The 18540-nt window shown below is 44.3% G+C and overlaps 2 long non-coding RNA genes across 2 annotated transcripts; one reads left to right on the forward strand and one right to left on the reverse strand.

Moving 5' to 3' along the window:
- Positions 1-2427: 2427 nt before the first annotated feature.
- Positions 2428-12325, reverse strand: LOC121068507. Its single transcript, XR_005818918.1, has 4 exons — positions 11150-12325; positions 7358-8439; positions 6079-6240; positions 2428-2857 (listed from the first exon to the last, which is right to left on the reverse strand). It is a non-coding gene; the product is annotated as an uncharacterized LOC121068507 (long non-coding RNA).
- Positions 12326-12824: 499 nt separating this feature from the next.
- On the forward strand, positions 12825-14335 carry LOC121068516. The gene is made up of 3 exons (XR_005818924.1): positions 12825-12978; positions 13513-13732; positions 14066-14335. It is a non-coding gene; the product is annotated as an uncharacterized LOC121068516 (long non-coding RNA).
- Positions 14336-18540: the final 4205 nt, after the last annotated feature.

An 18540-nucleotide genomic window follows, 5' to 3' on the forward strand; every position in this document is an offset into this window, starting at 1 on the left:
GCTTCTTGTTTACAGTCTGAAAGAGACCAAGATCTTTTCATATCAATCTTCCCAGCAGTCTCTAAAAGTACTATTTATTGCTCTTAAACTCCTGGTTAAATAATATTCAGTCATCTCTGAAGCATTTTCAAACGGAGAATGTTCCTGAGGACTGTTAAGAGTCAGCAATGCCTTTTCATTGTGTGAAACGGCGTAAATCACAAATGATGAGTGAAGACACCATTCGGCTTTATAATTTGTTTAGATGAGTTTGTCTGACACCTGTGTAAATTGAACACCAGCATTTGCAGAGTGAATACCAATTCTTTCCACAAGGCTTCATGTAGATTTTACAGGGAGAAGAGTACTTTGATTGCACAATTAAAAGATTCTAGAAGAAAAAGTGAGTTAGCATTATGCAGAAACTGTGCGCCGTCATTGCATGAAACCAGCTTTAAATACTCTGCACATAAGCAATCAGAATAACTGAAGCAGAGTACGAGCAATTACAGGGGATTTTAGTGTGCCCTGGACATGACCTGCAGGTCTTGATGCACCACACAAGGAACTGGGAGATATTTTAGGTCAAAGCCTCACTGATCTCCTTCATTTAGAAACTTGCTGGCTCCCCTCTCAAATTAAGAGTTTTTTACTGACAGTACCCTAATTGCCACTAGCTCATTAGTGCACAGCAGAAGTGTTAGTTCAGCTAGAGGACAGCTGTCCTCTTCCAGGTCCTGATGTACTAGGGAAAAAAGTTGCCTTTCCCAGCCTGGCCCACACAGTCATTGCTGCTTCTTGTTCAAGGTCACTGTTCCCTCATTGTTAGTGTGAGGGCTCCTAGCCCAGTTCAGTGAAAGTGAGCGGGGTTCACAGAAACCAGCAGATTAAACTGCATGTGAAGAGTATTTGAAATAAACAAGAGAAACAAGAACCTGTAATTCCAAATATACTTTACAGGCATAAACTTGTCCATGATTTTTGGCACTCCAATCTTCATACAAGGCCACAAAGAGTCACACAGCCAGCTTGGGCCCATCTGCCTGAAGGTCAAGGACATCTGACAGATTGCTGTCATGATAGACTTGATGTCTCAAATATTTGTTACTTTTAGACATCCCTCACATTGCTCAGATGCACATGTACTTACAGTGAATTGCCTGATTCAACAGCCTATCTCACTTGAGTTGTGATGTCCTAAATGGCAATACAGTCACAGGGATGTAAGTGTGAGCATTATCTGGCCTCCCAAATCCTTAGTGGTAAGAATAAAAGAGAAAAGGAAAAAAAAAAAAAAAAAAAGATGAAATTCGAAGCTGAATTTATAGAGGTGACATGAAAAGAAAATTGAATCTTACAACTCCACCATGAGTTGGCAGATAAGAAAATTCGCATGCACTGCCTCATGCTGTCTCTTGAGATCAATACGATTAATTCAGACATTTTCTAAAGCAGATGTGCAGCTGGATAAGTGTACTGGTTGCCTGCAGAGTTCATATAACAACACAGAGCCAAATCTAACAGAGCCATCATGCACAGAACTCCCTGCTGTAGGTAGAAACTCCTTGCTCAAAGAACAGCAGGATCAAAGGCATGGAATAAAACCCCCAAATCCAGTGGTAGTAGTCATACCTGTAATGTGCCATCCTTAGGAGTCCTGTTGAATCTTGGTCTTATCACTTACTTACAATGTACACGTGACTTTTGTAACAGAAATTGATTGAAGGGAGCCCATTAGTTTAAAATATTTTCTATCATCAGAAGTTTTAGAAAGTTGAATGCATGTCATTACTACAACAACCCTTCTCTACTCATTTATCTGTATGCGTTTTTTTTTTCAAACTGCATTTATATGCAAGGGGTCTCCTTGAAGAAGATTTTTGATCTCAGTTACTTCAGTGAAGTCAGCAAAGTCCTGCTGGTTTTCCCTGCAGTAAACATGTTCCAAATCTGTCTCTTGGGACCTCAAGATTCAATAAAAATGAGTTGCCAGCTAAGTGAAAGTTTTACATGCGTAACAAGAAAAGGAATGGAATGAGGGTAGCAGTTTATTTGTGGTAGAAGCAAGCAGTCTAAATAAATGGATGCAACTGATAATTGCTTGTAAACATTTCATTAAATTGATGGCATCTGATGCATCCTTCCAACTTTTTACAGCATAAAAAATGATGTGGATGGGCCCTTTAGCACATCTTTCTTTAACAGCTTTCTTTCCAGGCTAGTTATATCACCGTGACATCTAGATCTCAATTAGCCAACAGGTCCATGACCTTTACAGACATCAGTTTTGAACTTCATAATGAAGGAATCCACAGCATCTTTTAGCCATGCCTAGACAACTAACATGTTTATAAAATTCTGCTGTGCGTATAAAACTCCTGCTGCAATCATTTATTGTCCTTCTGTGGGGAGCCTAACCATGAGAAAGCCCATCAGGATCACAAGTCATTGACAAATACTATTTATTTTTACAAGTTAAAAAAGAACCTCAGCATTGCAAGCTGCTAACTACTTACTTAGAAATAGGACAAGTGTCCATATCCAAAGTAAAGCAAGGCAAAGGATTGGTGACCCACTACCTTCAACTGTTTTTGCATTAAACTGCCTTGTGATGCCAAACATAACACCTACCACCATCGTTCAGGGGAAGATCAGAACAAACGAAGTCATACCATCTAAAGTAATGCAGAACCCACATACAGTCAGACATTCCCTTTCCATCTCCACTTTTCTCCAGTGATGACTTTTGGGGTGATTTTTCTTAAGATCTCTGCCCACAATGTCAGCAAAAGTTCCGTGACTATATCAGTGGCACTGAAGAGCAGCTAATTCTCTTTAAAAAGGAAAATTGATCCTGAGTAGAGGTGTTTGATTTATCCTAAGTAGGAAAAAAGAGAAAAATGTGTTATACTAGCATTGCTAGTACAAGCTAAGGTCAGTAATGTGAGTTTCCTTGAAAATAAAACCAGTCCTCAGAAAAGGATCTGTGAGTTTTTCTGTCACATCCTGTGTACTTGTTGCTTGTGCTCACTTCAGAAGTGTGCGCAATTCACACAGGATGAAACAGGTGCTAATATCTAGTCTGTCCCAATATCTAACAGTGCTGGGTAGTTCTTTTTTCCCATTATATCTGTTCTTCAGCTGGGGAACCAAGCTAACCACGGGGTACAGGGTACAATTCCTTTGCTTTAGATTCAGGGAAAGGAGATAGATGTGTGAGACCATATTATCCTCTTCATATTCAACCACTGAGTGCTCTTGAGATCGCCTCAAGTCTGAACCAGTTTATTTTTACTGCTTGATATATTAGAAAGTATAAGAACGATCAAGAATCTATTATGAAGACCATATTTGAGACTTTCTATTAAAATATGAGGTCACCAGAAGACAAGAAGATGTCTTATTATCAAATGTTTAAGACAGTGTAAGCAGTAAGTTGGATTGTGGAAAAATATCATGAAACTAACCTAACAGGTTACATTTTCCCTCAACTATTCTATTTCATTGCTTTGTTTTTAGTTAGCTCAAAGCAATATTTTTCCAGAAAGACCAGTCTGCCAGTACTGACCAGTTAAACACCCCAGGAGGTTCATCTTTTGGCCACATGACGAAACGAACAATACCATGATGACAAAGCTTCCCTGTAAGTCAGGAGTATGTAAAAATACGCTAACTACATACTGCTATAGATTTGTAACAAAAGTGATCGTAGTAGTGACAGATGCATGACTATATGCTGAAGACAAGGTGGAAGAGGTGGCAGGGTGTGTTTGTTGTGTTTCTCTGAAGGGGTATAACACAGGATAAAAGGTGACTCTCGACTGTAAGAGTCATACTTCTGTTAAGCAACACTATCAACTATGTAACTATTGAAATATGTGAAGAACAAAGAGCAGCATCAAAACTGCCATTACAAGGCTGCTGTATCAACTGACTTGCAAATCTAATAACAAGCAAGGAAACTATTGTGATAAACTGAGGTCAGTATCAGAGCTCCATCCTTTGTTTAAAGATGCACCTACAAAGTAGTAGTAGGAAATTACTAACACTAGTTGGATCCATGCACTAATAAAAGACAGCAGAGGAAATGAGGGTGGCACAGGGGATGGGGAAGTTTTATCACTACCTGGTATGGGCTGTACCTTAGGGTTTCATATAACGTGATAGTAGCAGCTCAGCTGCTCATCCTTCCACTTCCATAAGGGCTATACCTGCCTCTCACTGCACAGCCAGAAAAATGTATTCTAAATGCATTTTGAGATAGTTATTCATAGCTGCTTTACGTTCAGGGCCAACAAATTCCCAGCAGTTATACAATATATGAGAAGCCTCCAAAGCAATATTTCTGTAGCACTGTTAGCACTGTAGTACACACAGCACAAAACACAGGAGATTAGACTTTTAACACGCAATTTCTAATAGCTGACAAATAATAATCCTTGGCTTTCAAAGATTTGGCAGCAAGCCATTTAAGAATTATAGGCTGAGCTGTGAAAGAAAAATGTGTTTTGAAATCCCATCTTTATTAGTTAAGCTATCATTATTGCTATTCAATTATAGTAAAAATTTGCAGCTTTCATAATGCAAAACAACACTGCAAAGTCTTTCGATGGATTTAGATGCAATATTTCTCTATTCAGGACTGGTCCTTCAAGATATCAGGATGCCCCCAAGTACCCCCCAAAACCTACTGATAGAGCAAAATAGTGGGGATGAGAGATGTAAGAACAGCACAAAGGATCAGATCATTCTGCCTGAACAGGTATGTAAGTGCACTACAGCCCTAAAGACTTCCCCAGATAGCTAGTGGCTCAAAATGACAATGAGAGCTGAGGGAGGGCGTTCAGCAATTTACAGTATCTCTAGCATATAGAATATCCAGCCCAATGGTTTCCAGTGTGTGGGCCTCCAAAATTTTTTCAGTGTTCTTTTTCAAATGAGAACCTATACAGGCATACTGCTGTATAACATATAGATTTGCCTTCCACAATAACTGTTCTTGAGCCTTTTGGCAGTGGTCTGCAGATCCCCAAGAGTCCAAGGACCATGGGCTGAAATACAGCTTGTAAATATGCTTGTAAAAATGTAAGCACAACCACACAGAAGGTATCAGCAGCTGTCCACTACAAAGAGATACAGAGAAAATGAAGTCCCTCAGACATGGTGTAGCCAAGCTGCTCTGCAGCTCCTGAATGTTTTGGTACTACGTATTTGAGAAAAGAGTTTTTTTTTTTTTATTTTAAGTAAGGCTACAAAGAAACCTGAAGCTGTTAGTGGCTGCACAAACACAGTGAAACTACAGCCCCTGGAGCTCTTCCAGGTCTCTAACACAACCCCCTGCACAGGCCTTCCTTTTAAGTAAAAGCAGCAATAATTGATAATAGTAAAAATGTCATCTCTTCTGGGTTGCTATTTGGAGAAAGACAAGCTAAGGGGATAGAGTCACCCTTTCACAGGAATAAGAAAGAAGAAAAAATGTTAGTAAAAGAGAAATGCCTGATCAAAAATGCTGAGGAGGACAAGAGGTGGGATGAGAAGTGAGAAGGAGTCCTCTGTTTCAGTAATACTGCCTTGTTGATCTTCCCTCCCTCCACCATGTGGTTTCTATTTTCTTGTATTAATCCGTGCTTCCCCTCCCAACATTTTTTCATGTGCTTGCCAGTTTGAGGTCAACGAGTACTAAGAATGGACTGAAAAGAATTTCCAGGATGTTTTTTGAGACTATTAATAACTTTAGCAGCTATTCAAGCAAACGGCATTCCATGTTCATTGTACTTCAGCACATAAGCTCATCGCCTGAGAAAGCTAATTCAGAGTTTCCTTGTGTTACAGATTGTACATATGGTCTGATACACTATGGGGTTTTGGAGACAAGATGCCACTTCCAGTGGGACACGGAAAAAGGAGCCAGTACGGTACCGATCAACAGGGACATTTATCAAAGGCAATGAAATTCCAGAAGCAGGACTCAACGGGGGATTTTTAAGTGTTGCCGCTTTCAGCACTTCCTAATTTCAAAACATCTGGCCACATGGCAGGCATCCTCAAAGCCCTGAGCTGTGAGATATTCCTCAACAACACACAGGAAGGCTGAAATACCTATGAGTGAGATTTGTAGAAGCCAGTCAAGCCAGGCAGGTTGCCAGAGGCTAAGAGAAGAGGTGACACTTCTGGAAATATGTGATTAAGCTTCATCAGTTCTTTGCAGAGAAAGCCCAGAGCAGCATCCCTCACCCCAGTGATGTGGGGGCTTGGCTGAGACTTAAAAGAGAAAGGTAGAGTCAATGATGCAGTGAATCAGTCAAAATAAAATAGACCCAATCAGCAATGTTCAGGACAATTCACCCCAAAATTACACTGAAGCCCTGTGTAGGGCTGAATGCCAACAGGATGGTGGCCTGTGCTTCAAACAGGGCAGAATACCAGGGCTACCAAGGCTTCACAGGTTCCAGTACAGTGCTCTAACTGGTATATTGGGCAAAGCTGCCAAGACATAGCCAGTCTCATTCCTAGCTGTCTTCCCTGTGAGGCCCAATATGGTAGGTATGCTCTGAGAATGTCATTTTCTTTTTCTTTTTCTTTTCTTTTTTTTTTTTTTTTTAATAAGAAAAAAAAATCAGGCCTGGAATATGAGAGAGGTCAGGGAGAAGATGATCTGAGAACCCCACTGAGGGCTGGGCATGAGGCAGCTTGAAGATGCCAGGTGTGGCTGCTTACACATGAACAGATGTCTCGCTTCCAAGGGGATTAAAATCTGACCTTGAAGTGCTTAAAACAGGGGCCACAGTCTATTTTAGAGCTGATTTTGGAAATCAGAAGGTGATATTTATAAAGGAAGAAAGTAAAACTTGCACAGGAGGAAAGGAAACACTATGCCAAATTTCAGAGTGATGATGGACATAAATCATATGTTAGAGGGGGAATACTGGGGAGTTAAGTGATGAATTCACACCCAAAGACTATGTGCTTGATACAATGTGCTACCTTGGACTCCTCTTACAAATTGCAGCTTTTGGGTATCCAGAGCTTTCCAACGTCTTATGAAATGAAGCAATATATATATGTGTGTATGTGTATGTGTGTTTGTTGTTATTGTTGTTGTTCTCCTAAAGGTTTTGTCTTGTGTTTTTCTTATTGATTTTGTTTTTTCAGAGAGAAATACCAAAAGGCAAAGGGATATTCAATTTCTTTTTTGTCTCCCCTCAAAAGAGGACAGGTTAGCAGACTAAAAAGTTGTAGACATTTCTGGATTTATTTCTAAGACGCAAAGTTTGATCTGATTTTTATACAAGTATCAACATGTCCCTTCTGAGTTTCAGAAGGTTTCAACACTCTTTAAAAAAGGTAACCAAAGCCAAGGAGTGACCCAAACCTATACCTGACATGGCGAGAGCTGAAGGGCAGTGAAGTATGGCTCCCGCAGAGAGAACCAGTAAGTTACGCTTCTGAAGGTAGAGATGGATTCTTCCTCCTTTAAAGAATTTATAGCCCTTTCTTTTTTCAAGTTTTCCAGGCAGCTGTGACTCTACAGCGTTGCAGACCTCTATACGTTGCACCAAATTACACCAGCTGAAGTGAAAGAGAAACGATGGAGAAATTTGTCTGGCACAGTAGAAGATGGCAACACTGTGGATACAGTATCCTGCAATGCCATGGAGAGGCTGCTAACTGTTCTTTAGATTTTTTTTTTCTTGAGGATTACAGCTAAGTTTACTGCCCATTTTCCCAACAACTCACATTTACCGAATACTGTAAACCCCAAGAGTAATTTCCCAGATAAATGAGTGTTAATTACAAAAACCAAATAAACGTGGCTCAGTCCCGTTACCACTCCCTCCATCGTACACCTTCCTGTGCCTATTGACCTTGCAGGGCAGGGTGCTCACCAAGCAGCTGGCTGCAGCGGCTGGGGTGCCATCCCTGGCCTGAAGGATGCACAGCAGGCACGTCCCAGCAGGAAGGAAAGGGTTACGGCATTATGGATGTGGGTTGCTGGGCTTTCCTCCAGACTCCTGCATTACCTTGGGCAAGTTGTTTAGCCCGTGTCCCGGGGGCCCAAGCTAAAAGCAAAGAGGTGGTAATCCTTCTCAGCAACTGTGTTTCTCCTGGCTTTTAAAAGAGTCCCTCAGGCCGGGGATTTTTCTTACCAGTGCATGTTCCAGCCGTGATTCCAACAGGGAGCACAAGGACTGTGTGGCTCGTCTCCCCGGCAGCAGAGAGCTCGCTCCCACCAGAGGAGGGCCCATCCCCTGCTCCCTTGTTTCGCTCCGTGTCTCGTTCCAGCTGGTCTGACGCTCCCAGCGTTACTTACTGGTGTCACTGGAAATCCGTCGGCATTTTTTTTTCTAGTGCGTGGCTATGTTTTCTTTAACTGTGGTTGAATTCCAGCTGATGCCGTTACACGATCCGTACCTTCACTGATGATTGCAGGGGAGTTGATGTTGCATTTTCACTTCCTGTCTTTAAAAAGGAGACAACTGCATTGTTTCAAATTGCTCTGTGCATAGCACATTCCCTTCATAGTTTCGCAAAACCCAGGACAGCTTGTGAGATATGCTAAAGGTCAGCAGAAATATATTCCCCATGGGATAACCCTAGAACAGTGTCTCCATTGAAATGCTTGTGGTAAAGCTTTAGGCTCCGGTGTGTGTGTGTTAGTGCAAGTGTTCGGAGGAAGACTGGCAATGGTCATCACATTTTGGGAGGAGGAAGGAGACAAAGCTATAGGACTGGTGCTATTGAGAGTTAATCTGGAACAGATACAGAGGAACAGATTTTACGTCTTCCAAACTAAAAGAGTAAGACGAGGCGGACTCATGGTAGGTGGTGGTCTTCTTGAAGGTGCACCATAATCTTTCCTGTATGGATGATGGAGTCAAGATGCCTAACATCAGAGCCAGACTAGCACTTGATCTCTGTCACCCTTGATGGCCAGTCACTTCTGAGGCTTGCAGACTGAGCTAGGTATCATTCACTGAGTTGTTCTGATTTATAGCTGCAATTAGTTTTATTTTAGGCAGGTGATTGCTCATTCTGTTTCAGTGACTTCCCATTACGAGATTTTGGGAGACCGCAATGGCTTTTTATGCTAATTGGGCTCTGCTTCCTCAGATCCTCACACAAACATTTAGCACAAAGCAGAGACTGCTCTCTCCTCAGCCATCTGGCAGAGAAGCTGAAACCAACAATTTTCCGAGTCAAAAATCAGACATCTGAAAATACTGTTCATGTATTCTAACCCCTTATATAAACTGAGCAAGTCAAGAGGCAAGTCAGAAAATGAAGAACAGGCTGCAGGAAGGGCACACCACTCATCTTGCCCTTCAGCACCCCCAAGCAATCAGACTAAGGCTGCTGGATCAGGAACTCAAATCCGCCCTCCCTCAGAAGGGCAATACTGCCTGCAGCCCAGCATCTGCTACACCAAAGGTCAGGCAAGGGAGCTGTTTTTTTTTTAAATAGATTTATGCTGACAAACATAAATAAATCTGTATATTTAAATATACATAGGCAAACACACACATTTATGCCCAGGACGCAGAACGCTGTTTGCTGTCACCACATTATATTCTACTTGACTTTGTAACAAACCCTTTCTGGTGAAATCAGTTTTAATTCCCGTAGTCTACACCTTTATCGGTCAGGGCTGGAAAGCCTGCCTTGCTGGTGTAACAGGCTTCAGCTTTCTAGGGGACAGAGGGCTTAGACATTGCTCCCAGGAAGAAGAATGATAAGACAAATTACTGACTTGTCACACAATTCCTTCTTCCGTGTGACACAGATAACAGGGGAAACAGAGAACAGAGAGCTCATGGCAGGTCAGGTCAGTGACACTCCGTGAGGGAAACAAAACTGAGGGCTGCACTTGAGACACACCATTCAAAAGGACATATAGAGCATGCATGTAATAAACCTGCATTGTATTTAAGCTCAGATTTACCTGACTAGGGCAATATAGCCCCCATATAGTCCAGAGATGTCAGCTGTGTTTTATCCTCCAGGAATTCTGCGTTTGCATAATTTTTCCAAAGAGGAATATCCATATAAAAGAGTTAATTGGACAGTCACAGTCATAATGAATGCTGAGGGCTAAGAAACTGCCCAAGAGCGAGAAAATGAACATTTGGCAGAATATTTTTCGTCCCAGACTAGTCTCTAAATGAAAGACTGCTTTCACACAGAGGGTAACTGAAACAGAAGGGTGTGTAAACTCTATCCGAACATCATTGCAGCAAAGATTTTTTTTTTTTTTTTTTTTTTAATTAAACATGGGTCCCACTTGCTAGCAAACCTATTTAGAGTAGCAAGTACCTTATGGCAGAAAGAAACCCATCCTACTTCACAAGATGTATGTGCCTATCCCAGATTTTCTGTGCGTAGCCACCCAAGAGGCTCAGGAACAACTAGAGACAGGGGCTTCTGCATGTCCAGCTTCCCTTCCCTACACTCTATGAATTTCTTAAACCAGCACCACTGCATGTTGGCAAGAGTAAGAAGTCTCCCGAACAAACCCGAAGGGTTAAATTCCCACTGAAGACGGTGGGGGTTGCAGTGTGCTGGGGACCTGCTGGTACCTCTCCATTATCATCGTACCCCTTCTTCGGTAACAATAAGGCAGTTATTGGAGGGAAACAACACTCCCTTTGTCAACGTGACTTTGCTGTTAGAACGGTTTTCATAGCTTAAAAAATGCCAGGCAAAATTGATCTCAGAGGAGGATATCATCCCCGTCCAGCCGGCGAGGATAGATTACCATCGGCTTTCAAAAGCAGCAGTGTATCTTTTCCATCCCCGGGAGCCAAGCAGATGGATGCCTGGATGGACGGTGTGGGGGTAGCCATAGTAACCACCATCCCACGAAGCTCCCGCTCACATTTCTCTTTCTATCACAGCTGGGGAGAGAAGCCAAGAGCCTGCTGGGGTGCAGATATCCGGTCAGACCTTCGGCTCTCAGCTCCAGCTGGGGTTTCCATTCCTCTTCAGCAATTTCCTAATCTCACCTATGCTTTGTGGATCGTGAGTAAGATTCAACCCCTGGGGATGACCCCTTGATTGAGAGGCTTCCCCAGCCAGGCAGCCCACATTGCGGATGGGCATACGCTGGCCACTTTTTTGCCCCAGCATCAAGAAGCCCTACAGACCCCCCGTGAGCCAAATACCTCCATCTCACCTGAGCACACCTAGACTGCTGCACGGCACGTGGACAGACATGAGGGCTGACCCAGTTCCCACGTTCATCAAGAAGCGCGGGGCTACTCGCAGCTGTGTGCTCCCACGGGAGCTGGCTGGAGGGTGCTGTCATGCAGACACCCCCGTGGCTTGTCAGAGGGGATAACAGCCCCAGGTGCTGCTGCCTGGAAGGCAGCTGCTAGGCTTGGACAGGGGAGAAGGCTGCTCTGCTGTTAACTGAAGGTGTTATCCATCCTTATCTTTCACTTCAGGTGTTATCATTATTTCTATGGAGGGTGAAAGTCTTATCTCAAAGCAAAATTTACTGACTTCTGTGGCGACTCCTCCAACTACCCTGGAGGCACTCTGAAAGGTTGGAACACATTTTATAAGATGCCTATTGAAAAGGAAATACGATGACTCCTCTTAAGATGGGCTACCAAAGCTTGCATCCATTTCAGAACCGCAGATTAGCTGAGGCTGGAGGGGTCCTCTGGAGATAGTCTAGTCCCATCCCCTCATCACTGTCCTTTCATGCAGCCTGTACTTTATCAAATTGTCTGTGAGGATATTATGGGAGACAGTATTGAAAGCCTTGCTAAATTTAAGATAAAGAATACCCTGCTGTCCCCTCATCCCCTGATCCTGTCATTTCACTGAAGAAGGCTACCAGGTTGGTCAGGCATGATCTTCTCTTCATAAATCCATGCTCATTGCTCCCAGTCACCTTCTTGTCCTCCACCCATTTGGAGATGATTCCCAGAATGACCTGCTCCATCACCTTCCCAGGGGTCAAGGTTGTGCTGACTGGCACATAGCTCTCCAGATCTTGCCTCTTGCCCTTCTTGAAGGCAGGCCAGGCATTTGCATTCTTCCAGCCCTCAGCAACTTCCCCCACTTGCTGTGGTCCTTCAGAGATGATTGAGAGTGGCCTCACAATGACATCGGCAGCTCCCTCAGCACCCATGGGTGCATCCCACTAGGTCCCATGATCTTGTGTGTGTGTCCAGCTGGTGTAAATGTTCCCTACCTGATCCTCTACATGAACAGTATGTCTTCTTTGCTCCAGGCTTCCCTCTGATCTCTGGAACCTGGAATTCTTGAAGGCAAATCTTACCCACAAAAACCAAGTGGGTGACCTGTGGATGCCTCCCAGCCCGCTGCTGCAAACTTGCTTGAATTGAGAGGTTTGATTTGTTTGAAGACCCTCTGAAAACTTCAACCTAAGTCATAATCACATTAAGCAATTGCCAGCTACTGCTGTTGATTTGGTCTACCTTCAGGAGCTCAATTTGCACAGCAGCCACCTGGAATCAGTCGGTATTGCTCTGCGCAACTCCACCCTCCAAACAGCTCTCCTGTTCTTGGGTCCTGGCCAAAACAAAATTAAAGCACTTCCCATTCAGTTTTGCTAACTGCAAGAACTTGTTAATTTAAAGCTCTATGACAAAGAGTAGATTAGGTTAAGCAGTTTGTTTTGAACAGCCTAATCCAACTGCTCCCAGCATACAACTTAAAATACCATTGACTTTATTAGCATGTGCTGCAAGAGCAGCCATAAATTACAGAATGCCTTACAGCTGTCACATCTCCATCCTTCTCGCCTTTGTGAAGCTCTGGAATTGGCTAAAACATGCCAGTTTTACAAGGGGGAAGAGGGCAGGTGAAGGGTTGGGAACCTCTTGTCATACCCTTGCAGACCAGCAGGCATCCTGCCCCTGGGGAATGGCAGGGTCTGCACGGCCGCTGCTGACCCAGCGATGTGTGCAGCCCTGCTGCCACCAGCACCTGCACCCCGCTGCCTGCTGTCCCCCACAGAGCCAGAATCAGGTAAACAACTAAAAGCCTAGATGTATTTGCGTGTTTACTTTAGCAGGCACGCGTCTGAAATTAAGCCCCCTCACACATTAGAGGAAGGTTTTTTGTTTGCCTTACTCTTTGCTTCTCCTCTCCCTGCTTCACCTGAGTCTGGCTGAATTACATTTGCGAAGCACAGGGGTATTAAGCGAAGAGCAATGCAGAAAAAGCTTACAAAGAAATGAATAATTCTGTATTCATAGCAGGGCTTGAATGATGTCCCTAGAACCACATGCTGGGAAAGGAGGAGAAAACCAAATATTGAACAGCTGCTCATTAGAAAAGCACCAGCCATCCCGAGCCCTGACAGAGACAGGAGTCGTGGGGGGAAGCACTGCGTGACCATGTAATTAAAGGCTCTATCAGAGAGTCCCGGGGGGCTGCAGTAAGGCTGCCCAGGCTCTGCAAATCTGACATTCTTTTAATGTAACTGCAAGCAATTTTCTGGGGTCAAAACCCAGGAATCCAGCCCAACCAAGCCACAAATTGTGCTGTATTTTGTTCCAGGGACACCTTCCGGGGGCAGTCAGGAGATCAAATGCATGAAGCTCTGCTGCTCCAGCTGAGGGGAGAGCTGGCAGCAGCCTGTGCTTGACGTCCTCTCACTTGGACATGGAGCTGGGGCAATGCACCCTGTGCCAGCCCTAACCTGGCTTCTGCTGGCGTCTGGCAGCAGGAAAAGCACCCTGAAAGTGCCAGACATCAGCGTGGCACCCCAGGCATGTCGGTGAGGCCGGTGGTGGGTTTCTGTGTGCTTCACATGCACAGGTACACAATTCTGCCAGGAGGTTTTAATGCAGGCAAAATAATACATTAAACTCTGGCTCCACTCTTGAGAACTGCAGCACTACTTTGGCAGTAAATTAAAAATAAAAAAAAAATCAGCTTCAAACAGACACCCAGTAAGAAAGATTTTGTGTCTGATGGGTATTTGGCACAGTCATCAGCAATTTACAGCAGAGGTCCGTAACAGAAGTATTGAGTAAACACATTACCAACCTCATCCTAAAACACTGATGGTCAGACTGACAAGCTTTGATTTCACTGTTGTTTTTTTTAGGAATACAGGTGTGTAGGTGATGTGACTGATCTCCAGAGGTTTTGGAGAAGGATGAGCAATGGCTGATGGACTGTAATCATCTGCAGGGCTTTCTGCAGAGAAACACCAGAAAAGAAGGCATTTTATAGTCTACTGAGATACAAGGATACTGCAAATGGGGACCAGAACTTACTTTCTGAGGTTGTAGTTGACCCACAACGATTTTGACTCAGGTTAATGGAAAATTAGATTTAAATATAATGAAGTCAAAATGCAAAACGATACACTAGAAAATTGCTAGCTTTTTTTTTTTTTTTTTTTAATAGAGATTCTGCTTCCATTTTCTGTGTTTAGTTTTACTTGACAGTGCTCAGCACTCTATAAGCTATACAAACCACCCATACCTCTGTCCTGCCTCACCCTGACTTTGGTGGGTCCAGCTGCAGCTTTTAGCCTGTGCCCTGAGCTGGGGCAGGTGCAAAGCCACCGTTCTGCAGGGGTGGCTTGGAGAAAAAAACATGCCTTGGAAATTCCCCCTCTCCAACACATGAGATGTTTTTCCTGCTTGCCTGGGGCCCTTTGAGGAGGCACACTGGTGTTCAGAGACGAGGGGCAGCAGCCTGTCTTGGCGAGGGTGACAAGGGCACAGCACATGCAGGTAACGTGTCCGGGATGGCGTGCCAGCCTGGCTGTGATGCACATGCCCTTTGGGTAGGTAGGTGCAGTACCTCTGCGCGGGCGGCACTATCCTTGCCGTAGCGCAGTACTCATCTCGCCCCCAGACATCTCCAGTCAGCTCCCGCCTGTCTCAGCTTGGTTATCTCCTCCTAGCCAAAGCCCTGCTCCTGCCTGAGTAACCCTTGCAGCTCCAGCTCCTTCTCTCAAGGACAATAAACTTCACGCAGACATTCCTTTTTTTTTTTTTTTTTTGTCTTCCTTTTACGTTCTCCCTTCCCCTTTGTTTCCTTTGTTGTAGTGAATTATGAACCTGCAGGGCTGTTCTGCACTGACGAATTTACTATGTGACTAGCTTTAATGTATGGGAATAAATACTGCACGTCCATCTGTAAGTATGAATAAGTAGAAGTGCATATATGAATATACATATATAAAACAATATAATTGGATGTGTATATATATACATAGCAATGTAAGTGCCTATAATTACAAGCATGTAGATATAGTGGAACAGGATGAATCTGAAAATTTCTTCAAAAAAAAATTCAACTCAGGGATTTCATTAATGTATTGAGCATCTGGAAAAACAGCCAGAATGCTCATTTCAATACCACAGTCAAAACCACAGGCTTCCTGTCGGTTCAAATAGCTGTGTGAGGCGTCGTTTCCCCGAGATAAGGCTATTTGCTCTGGGAAACAAAGGGCCCGTTTGCCCCCAGCAGCCCGGGGTCCGGTGCCGGCGCTGTCTGCGGGGCAGCTGATGCCGCAACCTGGCGGAAGCAGATGGCGACCAGGCTCCCGGCACGGCTTTGATCTGCACTGGACCTGGTGATATGGCCCCATGCTGGAGGGCTTCGCTCCTGGTGCTGAGCGAGAGCTTTCTCGGATCCCACCAGAGAGTAGGAAGCGTTCACAACACACCCGTACCCTCAAAACCTTGTGTTATTTCATGGACACCTTGGGAGTCCCTGGTGCCACCCTGCCTCTAACTCCTGCAGCAAAACACTCTTTACCTTCACCGTGCAACATGCAGGTGAGATCCAGACCCAGCACACTAGCTAATTAATGCAGACCAAACCCTGATAACGAGGCAGTGTGTGTGCTTCAGAGGCTCCAGCCAACTGGGCTGTCCACTCTTGTGAATCAGTTCAGGTCTAGGAGCCACCAGGCTGCCGTATTTACAGGAGGTAAGAGCTGGATGCCACAGTTAGCAGTAAGCCTGCAATGTGCCATGAGAAAAAAGGAAAAGAAAATTATCTCAGTCCAAGTCCTGAACAAATTACTTCTGTGTACATATATACCCATGGGAAATAAGCATACTTTGGAGTTTTTTGTAGAGTCCTTGAGAAACAGCATATCCGTGTTATGGTGCAACAAAACAAAACAAAACATTATCATCCGATTCTAAATCTTTGGGGCCCCAAATCCAAGCCATCTTTCTATCCCTTTTCAAACAGCAAGAGAACATGAGTAGCCCACCGCCCACCGCCTCACAGGCATTTATGTCTGGATTTTTCTTCCCCTTAGAAGAGCTGCACAAGGAATATAGCTGCGGTTATTAATTGCACGTGGTCAGAGCACAGAGAAGTCACCAGGCTTCTGTCCCGGGGAGGGGTCAGAGGGACGAACCCCACTGAATGGCAGGCACTGGAGTGCCTTGTCCTGGGTTCAGGTACATTTGCTGACTCCCTGTGAGCAGGAGGAAGGTACTAATAGGACTGCTGCTGGCTCACCACCTCTGTACCTCGCCCACAGGCCCCTCAGATGCTGCATGAAACGGCCATTCTAGGATGGGTAGGACACTGTGCTCACCTTCCTCATGTTTTCTTGGGAGAAAGATAAGTTTACTGTGAATTACAGCCATACCTGACTGGCTGTAACTTAACAAAACCAATTAACTGCCCTCAACTTCCCCTTTCCTCCTTAGGAAAAAAGAAAAAGCGCCATTTACAATGCAACTGCAAACACCAATGTAGTCAATTTGTATCACCTGTTTCTCAAGTGAGAAAACAAATTCAGGCTATCTGCCTGATCCCAGGCTTGCCGAAGGTAACTGGAATGTTTGCTAGAGCTAAAAGTGCCCCTATAGCACACCCCAGTGTAATTCCTGCTGACTTCAAACGGGTCCCAGGCTGGGCGCAATGACTCCTGCGAGCTTGGCACCAGGCTTTAAATCACTGTACAAAGTCACTCGATAAGCTGTCGGCAGTCAGAAATGAGTCATTAGTATGCTGCCAACACAGTATTCAGTGACAAAACCCAGCTGCCACTGTAGTCAAGAATGCAGTTTCTTTAGCACTACTGTAAGTCTTATTAGCATAGAAATCAAGTGTATGTATGTAATTGAATTTCTTTGTCGCATCCTAGTATGAGATTTTCCATCAATCCTGATTGTTACTAAATTTGAACTAACAGCCCATATTTGCACTTAAGCAACATCTGAAAGAGGACTACACAAAGAAAGACTTTCCTAAGTCAACACATCCCAGAAAACAGCAGCTGCGCAAAGGCAGAGGCAAGCAATATTTAATTTTCCTCCCCACGGCACCCTATCTGCTGGAAACGCTGCCTGATGACTGCGTTGTGCTGGCAGCCTCTGCCTTCGCTGGGAAGGGAAGAGCTGCCACTCAGCCTGTGCGAGAGCAGGGGCCGTTCCCAGAAGGGGAGTCCGTCTGCCTGTCTCTCTGTCTGTCAGGACTCTGACATGTGGATTGCTGTTGATTAGTCAGTGAGATAATCCCCAGTGCTGTTCCTTTTAGGTTGCTGATTAAACTGAGCTCCTGGAAAAGAAAGGAGTGATAAAACCAAGCGGGGAATACCAAAAGTGCTTGGGACTATGACTTCAGGATTGACTTCACTGAGGTAGGGGGAACTGCTCAGAAGCAAAACGAGCCTCAGAAATGCAAACACAGAGGTTGTCTCTGCAGGCTCGGGATATGCCAGGGCTGGGTGAGGGCTAACTAACATAGCTTGGGCTGAGGAGGCTAGATTTTTCATTGGTGATTTCTCTAGGGAATATATTAATCCAGGTTAACCACATAGCTCTATTTTCCTATATTTACCAAGCACAGCTGTGGCCAAAGCCACCTGACGAGGTGGAAAAAGATGGTGAGAAAGGAAATGAAATATCCCCTCCCTGTAGAGATGGTCATTGCAGATCTTGATTGGATTGTGTTGCTAACAGCTGTGCTGTAAACTGCATGTCCCTTCAGCTCTGCTACTGCAATAACTTCACCAACATCACTGGCCAAAACCAAGCAATCTGGGTCTCCAAAGCCAGCAGCCATTACCAATCAAGCCAAGGAACCAGGTCTTATAACGCACGTGGTGGCCTCCAGGCAGCCTAGCGCCAGGGAGGGACAGGAGCTGTGCTACATCTGAGGTGCTGAGCAGCTTTGCAGAATTTCACAGTTCAATCTATTGCAAGATCCTGGCATGAATTAATTTTCCCCAAGCTATGCAAACAGTTTCAGGAAACATGACTGTTAATCTTACAGCACTAAGGACTTTTTGCAAAGCAAGATTTTGCTCATGGATTTTTATTTTTATTTTTTATTAAATATAGCAGAATGACTGCTAATGGTGGATGTTCTGCAAGTGGCATATCATAGTCAGATTTTCCCTAACACGTCATAATGTTGTCTGGTATTTTTATCATGAAACCAATGTCCAGTGGTGGGAGTAGGCAGACACAGAGCGGACTTCAGGGTTCGGAAGTTCCCACTGAATTTTTTTCTTCTCCAGGAATAAGCCCCGAGGTCAGGACTCTTCTGAATCAGTCAGAAGGAAGGAGTGAGCTCCTTCTTCCCCTGCCATGA

This window comes from Cygnus olor, chromosome 1, assembly GCF_009769625.2.
Source record: "Cygnus olor isolate bCygOlo1 chromosome 1, bCygOlo1.pri.v2, whole genome shotgun sequence".
NCBI classification, from domain to species: Eukaryota; Metazoa; Chordata; class Aves; order Anseriformes; family Anatidae; genus Cygnus; species Cygnus olor.